The following is an 8,298-nucleotide window of genomic DNA, read 5'->3' as shown; positions in this document are numbered from 1 at the left end:
CTCCTGATTCTCCCAGAAAATAAACGACAACAATTCTTCAATTGGCGGCTCCATGATTGGCTTCGTACGAACCTGGGAATGGTCGGAGGGCTAGGGAGTGTTTCTAATTGGGCCATCTTCTTTGGTATTGCTCTCTGGAGACTTTGGTTTTGGAGGAACCAATTCATCTTTAATCAAGTTTCTATGGATCCGAATACTGTTTTAATGGATGTTTTTATGCGCACTGCGGAAATGCATAAGATTCATTCTCATCCGCTTACCTCAGGACATACAAGAGTGATGAGATGGATTTCTTGGAAACCTCCAGATTGGCCTTGGTGCTCTCTGAACACGGATGGTGCCCATAACAGGGAGGGAATTTCTTCTGCTGGGGGATTGATTCGCGATCACATGGGTCGCTGGATAAGTGGTTTTGGGATGATGATAGGTTCCTGCTCTGTTACAGTAGCGGAGCTTTGGGGTTTGTATCAAGGGTTGCAGCTAGCCTGGAATTCTGGTATAAGAAAGCTTAAAGTGGAAATAGATAGTTGTTGTGTGCTGCAGTTGGTGACCAAGCCAACATTGGAAATCAATCACTATACTCCTCTGATTCGAGCTATCAAGGATTATCTAAAGATGGATTGGCAAGTTTCTGTTTCCCATATTTACAGAGAAGCTAACTTCGCAGCGGATTATATGGCGAGCCTAGCCTTCTCTATTCCTCTTGGTCTTACTATCTACCATACTCCCCCGTTGGGTGCTAGACCCTTTTTGTTTAAGGATGCTTATGGGGTTGCCCATTCTCGCTCGATTGTTCTTTAGCTCTGCCTAGAGCCCCTTTTTACCAAAAAAAAAAAAAAAGAAGAAACATGCCACGTGGGTAGATCACGGCCGCGCAAAGTTGGAAAGACAAACAAGGAAGGGGATTCTCTATCAATGATTTGCAAGTAGGATGAGTTAATTATTTTGTCTTCGAAAGTGAAATATAACTGTTTTTCGGACTCCTTCCCGTATCATAAAGCTAATTAGGAAGACCAATATTAGTGGAACTTTTGAGTTCTTTCCACATCGCGATCATGATGATGTGATCGCATCGTTCAACAGGTACATTTTATCAGACACAATGTTACAAAAACAAATATATAATGTTATGAAATTTATTTATTTTCCTTATTGGTAAGCACACTTGATTAGATATCTACGAGAACCCTTGCCTAGACTAATTCTAACATAGAACACAATGGGCGTATCTAGACCCAAAGAGTGCAACCATACCCATATTTACTTCATTTAAAACGATGACTATATACCCACACACCCCTTACTACGCGTTAGAGATTAAGTTTAAAACGCGGTACGTACAATTGAAAGAAATTTCTACATATCATTTAAAAACTATGAAATTCATTACATGGTTTGTGGCTTTTTCAGTAGTCTATTAGAGTTTATGATTTTTTTTTTTTATTAATTTACATATAATTAAGTGGTAATAACTAACCCAAATTTTTTATTTAAAAAAAAAAGATATTTGCACTTTAATTTATTAAAAAAAATAAGAATATGTATGTGTGAAATTGTGTATACGCATATGTACAGCAAGTAATGAACTTTGAAGCAAGTGATGCACGACAATTTGTAATAGTGACTTGTGAGGTCATTTATTAGGAGGAGTTTCAGTTGGATTTGGAGACGGTGTCCGGTGATGTAAAAAACTTACTGCTGACACCTGACTCATGAATTGTTGGTTTTTATGATTGAAAGTTTGAAATACGTTGCATTGGTAGTACCCACACACATAGCGTATGAATTAGGTTTTGTAGATGGATCCCCTTAAGTTACATGCATGCAACTTATAACCCTCTCACATGAATAATGAGTGAACTTACACTATTTATTATTTATGTGAGAGGATTATAAATTACATACATATAACTTAATATTAACCTTTGTAGATAGAAAAGTGAGCACCGGTATCAACCATTACATGAATTTTAGCTTACATAATCACTGGACTGTCTTTTCCTATAAACTTAATCCAAAATAAAAAAATAATAATAATAAATAAATAAAGAGTTTCAAGCGTAATGGTAATGGGCAGAATTAAAAAATAAAAATAAAATTAAAACAAAAACAAAACTCGACCTCAAAGGCAAAGGCGAGTCTTTGTAACTTTTCTTTTTCAGTAGCAAGTTGTTTCACATTAAGTTTTCCTTTTTCTTTTTTTTTTCCCCTTATTTAAATGCCGTAAAATAATCAGTGGATAAAATCATTTATGGGGTGGCTACCCTTTTATGAGTTTCCAATAAAGGACTAAGGAGCTAGCCCGTGAAGTTCATGAAGAACCAAATCCAGAAGGTCAAAAAAAAAAAAAAAAAAAAAAAAATCAGCCAGGTGAAGTTAAAGAAAAAGAATAAAGCCTTTCTCATGTGACGCTTCTGATTCAGGCGGAGCAGACGTGGACAATTTTAATGTTTATGTGGTGTTGGTCAGGTCAAGATTTACAGGCTGCTCAGTACTGGAACTAAAAGAGTTAAATTAAATTAGTTAATTAGTATAATGTTTCTAGACCCCCCAAGAAAAGGAAATTAAAACAAAACAAAACAAAACCTGAGATTGATTGGATTGGAATCAACTTCGGACTGTTTTGCCCTTCCCTGCAGTGTAGCGTATTAGGTAGCGAATGAAGTAACTGGCCTCACTAATTTTGAAGTAAAAAGATTGTTAATATTTAACTGCGTCTTATCAACATTCTTTGTTTTGATTAAAATATACGACATCGTTTGCAGAAGAGGCACAGCAAGGGCAACAACGTGCCAAGTATAATAGACAAATTTTTTATCATATTAATTGAGAAGGCTTGAGTCCTGGCCGATGTTAATAAAGCTTAAAACATAACAAACAAACAAAAAACTGATAATCTCACGGCCGGTGAGATGATATATAAATATTAAAAAGAAAAAAAAAGAATTATCTATATTTAATTTTTAAAGATTCAACTCATTAATTAAATCGCGCGCGCGCGTGTAAATATGTTATATCAAATCCAAAGATAATTCCAAGTATTACATTATATATATGTTACTATTATTAATTATAATTCCTAAGCTCAAGCTAATTAATTGATGATAATCTTTTGGATGCACTTAATTGTAATTAACCGGATCAAATTTTGAAACCAAAAGAATTCACGGGGCCTTCTAGCTTCTTCTAGCTAATTCATCCAAAAAAATATAAAATTATATAAAAATAATAAAAATACGTGTGATGTCAGCTTGATGCGTACACTCAAATTCGATGAATGAGTTCCAATTGAAAACAAATAGATATTCATTTTTCTTGTCAAATTATTGAAAGAGACATCTCTTAATTTCTTCCATCACCAGCAACGGTTGAGCGAGCCTTGTCTTACATTGTGCAGCAGCCCCCTCGAAGTGAAAAAAAAAAAAAAGCCCATTATCTTGGCTTTTGGCTGGATCCAAATTTTTGTTAAATACAAATAAATATAATATCAAATTAAATATTCCAATAAACCTTCTCATATCATATCTTATTTGAACAGTTTTATTTTTATTTTATGAGGAGGGAAGAGTGCCATCGTTCGTGCGTGCCATATGATGCTATGCTAGCTAAGCATCTTGAATTTTATTAAAGGCATTAGTTGATCAAATTCAACTCTAGGCCTACGTACGTACTCTTTGATAATAATGCCCAAAGGAGCTACCAAACCAAATACACAAATCAAGGGTCATTACCAATTTGCAATTACATTACTACATCGGCTTCACACAATTTGATTATTCTTCAACCGGCTTTTCGAACGGAAACTCAAAAATAATGTTTATCAAACCGATGGTGTCGTTGGTGGATAGAGACTAAAAGAATGACGGGGAAACTTGCGTAACCATTGTATATGTGTGTGCAAGTATGTTTTATTTATGATGGTTCTTGTCTTCGATTAAAAAAGATTTATATGTTATTTATATTAATCAAATTTTACAGACACAACACATTAGTCAATGCATCCAGAATATTTCAAATTGAAAAATGCAAAGTGTAGAGAAAGATGAGAGAAATAAATAAGAAAATAAAAGAGAGAGAGTGGGTGGGTGTAAAGAGAGAAGATAAATTTCTTTCATCTTTCTATATACCAAGCACGATTCTTTCAAATTTTAGGTTAATACTAAAATTGACTCATGACACTTCAGCAGAGACAAATAAAAGATCCTTAAAAAAAAATAAATTCTTGTTTGAAAACAGAAGGGGAACCAAAAATAAAAAAAGAGCAAATTGATAGAAACAATACATACAAGCAAGACAGAAGTTGAAACGAAAGCAGGAAGCGGAAAACAAGGCAGACATATGATGCAGCAACCAAACCAATTTTGGAAATAACAGGAAATACAAAATAAAATTAAATAAATAAAATTGGTTCGTGAGCCTGTGGAGATAGATTATCATGGGCTTAGCCCACTGCTAATGAACTTATATTGGGCCGGTCGAGAAGTCCATTCTTAGAAGCTTGTTGCTTCAGTGTGTGTCGCTCACAACTTCTTAACTCCATTGGTGAATGGTGAGTATTGCACTTCGAAATTTGTAAGATTGAAAACAAAGAAATTATAAACATATAAAGGTAGTAATAGTATGGTGAAAAAAAATTCCACATCCATATCATCCATGGTTTCCATTATTCAAGTATTCACGTTTTGTCAAAAAGAAAAAGAAAAAGAAAAGAATTTCTCTTGGGTATAAATGTTCTTGCGTTAAATTTCGACCATCACATTGTTAAAGCAAATTGCAATTTTAGGTTTCTTCGGAACCAAAATGATATCATTTGGGGTTTATAAGATTTTTGTTCTAAGAGTAACAATATCTCGGTCACAAAAATTAAATTTCAAATAATATAATACTTGATGGGTCAATTCAATTATTGATTCGTATTAAAAAAACTACCACATTAATAAAGAAAATAAAAATAAAAATAAACTCTTATGACACACACACACATCAGATAGGTGACCGATATTACTCTTTTCGGAATGGCTTTTATATTGTCTCACACACAAAGTTTTATTCCCAAATGGAACTGCATTTCGATTTTAAATTAATTGGTAACCAATCTTGATTTAATTAAACCCTAGACAAAATGAGGAATAAAAGCGATGTGCCGGAAAGAGAAACCTCAAAACCACTACGATCAGTTAAGCTATAGGTGGATTTAAATATGATTCATCAGTTCATCCAAATTTATATATATATATATATATTCATGTACTTTGATTATGAGAAAATAAAAGATGCACAAACAATATAATTTTATTTGACATGATCAATCCCAGAAATCAAGTGGGATGATAGACCCTCACAAGATATTAATACAATGAAGTAATAAACAGCATAACACAAGAAGATGAAATTAATAGCAATATAATTGGCAAATATTATCAAAGCAACACAAACCCCCATTATTCATGAAACCTTAATTTCAGGTAATATTGTGACAGAAGAGGCGGCACCCCATCAGAGCTTATAATGCAGAGGCATTGAAAAGATTTCATTTGTTGGAGTCAGTCCCTGCACCAGCAAAGCTTGACATAGTCCTGATCATCTTCTGCTTAGCACGGTTGATATAATCCGAGAAATGATCTTTGCCCGCCGTGCCTTCTCCCCCTCTTGCTGACGGTGCATTAATCTTTCCGTCACCTCCAACACTTGACGGAGCTCTAATCTTTATCCCTGCACGTTTGATGTATTTGCTAAATACATCTTCATCTTCGTCAATAATACTATTCGCATTCGTTTTGTTGTTACTGCTTTCCATCCTGCGGCCAGTGGTGGCCTTGTGCCTCTTTTCTTGAGCAGCAGCTGCCTCGGGCTTATGCTTGGACGCAATATTTTTGGCTTGAACAAATTGTGATACAGGAGGTTGCATGTTTTTGTTTGGTGCAGGTCCACTGGCCACTTTGCCATTATTCGGCGCAACCGGTAACTGTGATGTTGTTGCTGCTGACTTGGCATATGGATCAGGAGCTGAATATTCAAACTTGATGGGAACAACTTCAGCTGGGGCTACTACTGGCTTGGGATGTTTCTGAGTCTGGTGATGATGAGTTTTGGCCGAAGGATTGGAAGGCTTGGAATCTTGGGGGCGATGATGACTTGAGATGCGGCGGCTTGGCCTGAAAGGAGAATTAGCAGCAATTGCTTTGAAGAATTTCTCACATGCACCAACTGGGCCGCTGCTGCGTTTGTTTTCCATTGATATCACCGAATAAGTTGAAAATACGTAGAAGCTGATTTGCTGATTGTGATGAGGCTTAACAAGTAGTGATTTACAATTGCACCAGTCTGAAGATATAATTCAAGAGTTAGGTGAAATTTATAATGCACATCAAATGGCACGGTTCTCTTCTCATTGATGATCTGCCGAAGCTTCGGCCTTAGATTCCATGACACTCGTTTCTTATGGGTAAAGCGATAAACTTTCCCATTTTTTCAAAATGATGTGATGGTTTGGGATCATATTCCCTCGCCTTTTTCTTCTGTCCTTTTTGATCTTCGAAGTCTGGAAACCGGAATCTTGATTACCAATATTTTACTAGTGTCTAGCTGTTATACACAATTCAATACGACACAAAACAAGTAGCTTAGTATACGTATGTCTATGACAAATAAAGATTAAGAAGGTATCAGATTCACTAATATGTGCAAACACACGACTTCTTGATGAACTTAAAGACACGAGAGCTTAAAAAAAAGGGTTTTGTGGCAAATTTTGTAATTGTGTGCCGCAGATTCTCGTGTTTGTTAATGTTTCATTGCCCAATTGGGTAGTTTCCTTCCCGCCGATTGAATTGTTATTATTATAAGCTAACATATGAAACATTTACTGTTGAAGTATATGCCCCCCTAAATCCTGAGGCGCCTGGATTCGAAAATAATCTAAAGCTATTGATAAAAGTTTGACACGTCTCAACCCATATTTTAGGCGAAAAGTGTGAAACTGAATACGTGTTTGGTTAAAGGAATCTAAAAGAGAGAGGGTGGTGAGAACATGAGGGAAAAAATTTATTATTTAATGTGACATTTAACCATGTGATCTTCTTTCTTTATTTTTTTTCCTTTCCTATCCACATTCGCTTCTCCTCGCTTTTGTTAATTAATTCATTCATTTATACCAAGAAAAACAAATTTCCTTTATTGCTGTTAGCTTATAAATGGTTTGTGTCATCATTCACATAAGCCTGGGGCACCACCCCTAGCCTGTAGGACTAGGCCTTAGCCACTGCCATAATTATTAATTTATGGAAACTTAATTTCCGATGAATGGCAGGCGGAATAGATGGTCTAATACACACTAATAAATTAGGAGATTGTCACTTTTCCTCCCACTGTAATTAACATATATTATTTATTTTTTTGTTATTTTTATAATGGCCAAAAACCTTTATAACAGCATAAGTTTATAATATTACCCTTATTTTTAACTACTCTTTTATTTATATTTATTATAAATTAAATAAATTACATGAATAGAAACTAAATAAAAAAATTAAGTATTAAAAATAAGAAATGTATGTTTTGATATGAGCAAAAAAATAATAATTTTTTTTCTTGTAATTATTTATTTTTTGAACATTTTCTTATAATAAATATTTTGTAATATTTTAAAATTAAATGTAAAAAGTATAGGCAAAATATTTTATTATTTATCTTATAATAAATTTTTATTTGTCATTCAAGTTTTCTTATAATAATTTTTTTATCATGTTATAATAATTTTCTTATATATTTATTATAAGAAAATTTTTACAAAATAAATAAGTACAAGAAAAAAAATTCATTATTAATTTTTTTGGTCATATCAAAACATATATTTCTTGTTTTTCATGTTTAATTTTTCATTTTGTTTCTATTCATGTAATTTATTTAATTTATAATAAATAAAAATAAAAAATAATTGAAAATAAGGGTAATATTGTAAACTTATGCCGTCAGGGGGTTTTTGGCCATTATGAAAACAGTAAGGAGGAAAATGGTATATGTTAATTACTATAGGGGGAAAATTGACAATCTACCCTAATAAATTCAACGCATAGATATTGTAGAAGAATATACATAGATAAATAAACATGATGAACAAATGAAAAAGGAACTCAAGTACCAATATACTTAAAAATAAATTTAACTGCAACCACGTATAAATTCATTCTTCTCTGCTCTAAACATTTACATAGACCGTTGAGAAGTGAGGAGTTAGAACATTTCCAAAAATCTCTTCAAAGATTTTATTACTTATTTGAAGAGATACATCAACATTTA

The sequence above is a fragment of the Citrus sinensis genome, chromosome 3 (genome assembly GCF_022201045.2).
Source record: "Citrus sinensis cultivar Valencia sweet orange chromosome 3, DVS_A1.0, whole genome shotgun sequence".
Lineage (NCBI taxonomy): Eukaryota > Viridiplantae > Streptophyta > Magnoliopsida > Sapindales > Rutaceae > Citrus > Citrus sinensis.
Note: the sequence above shows the minus strand (reverse complement) of the source record.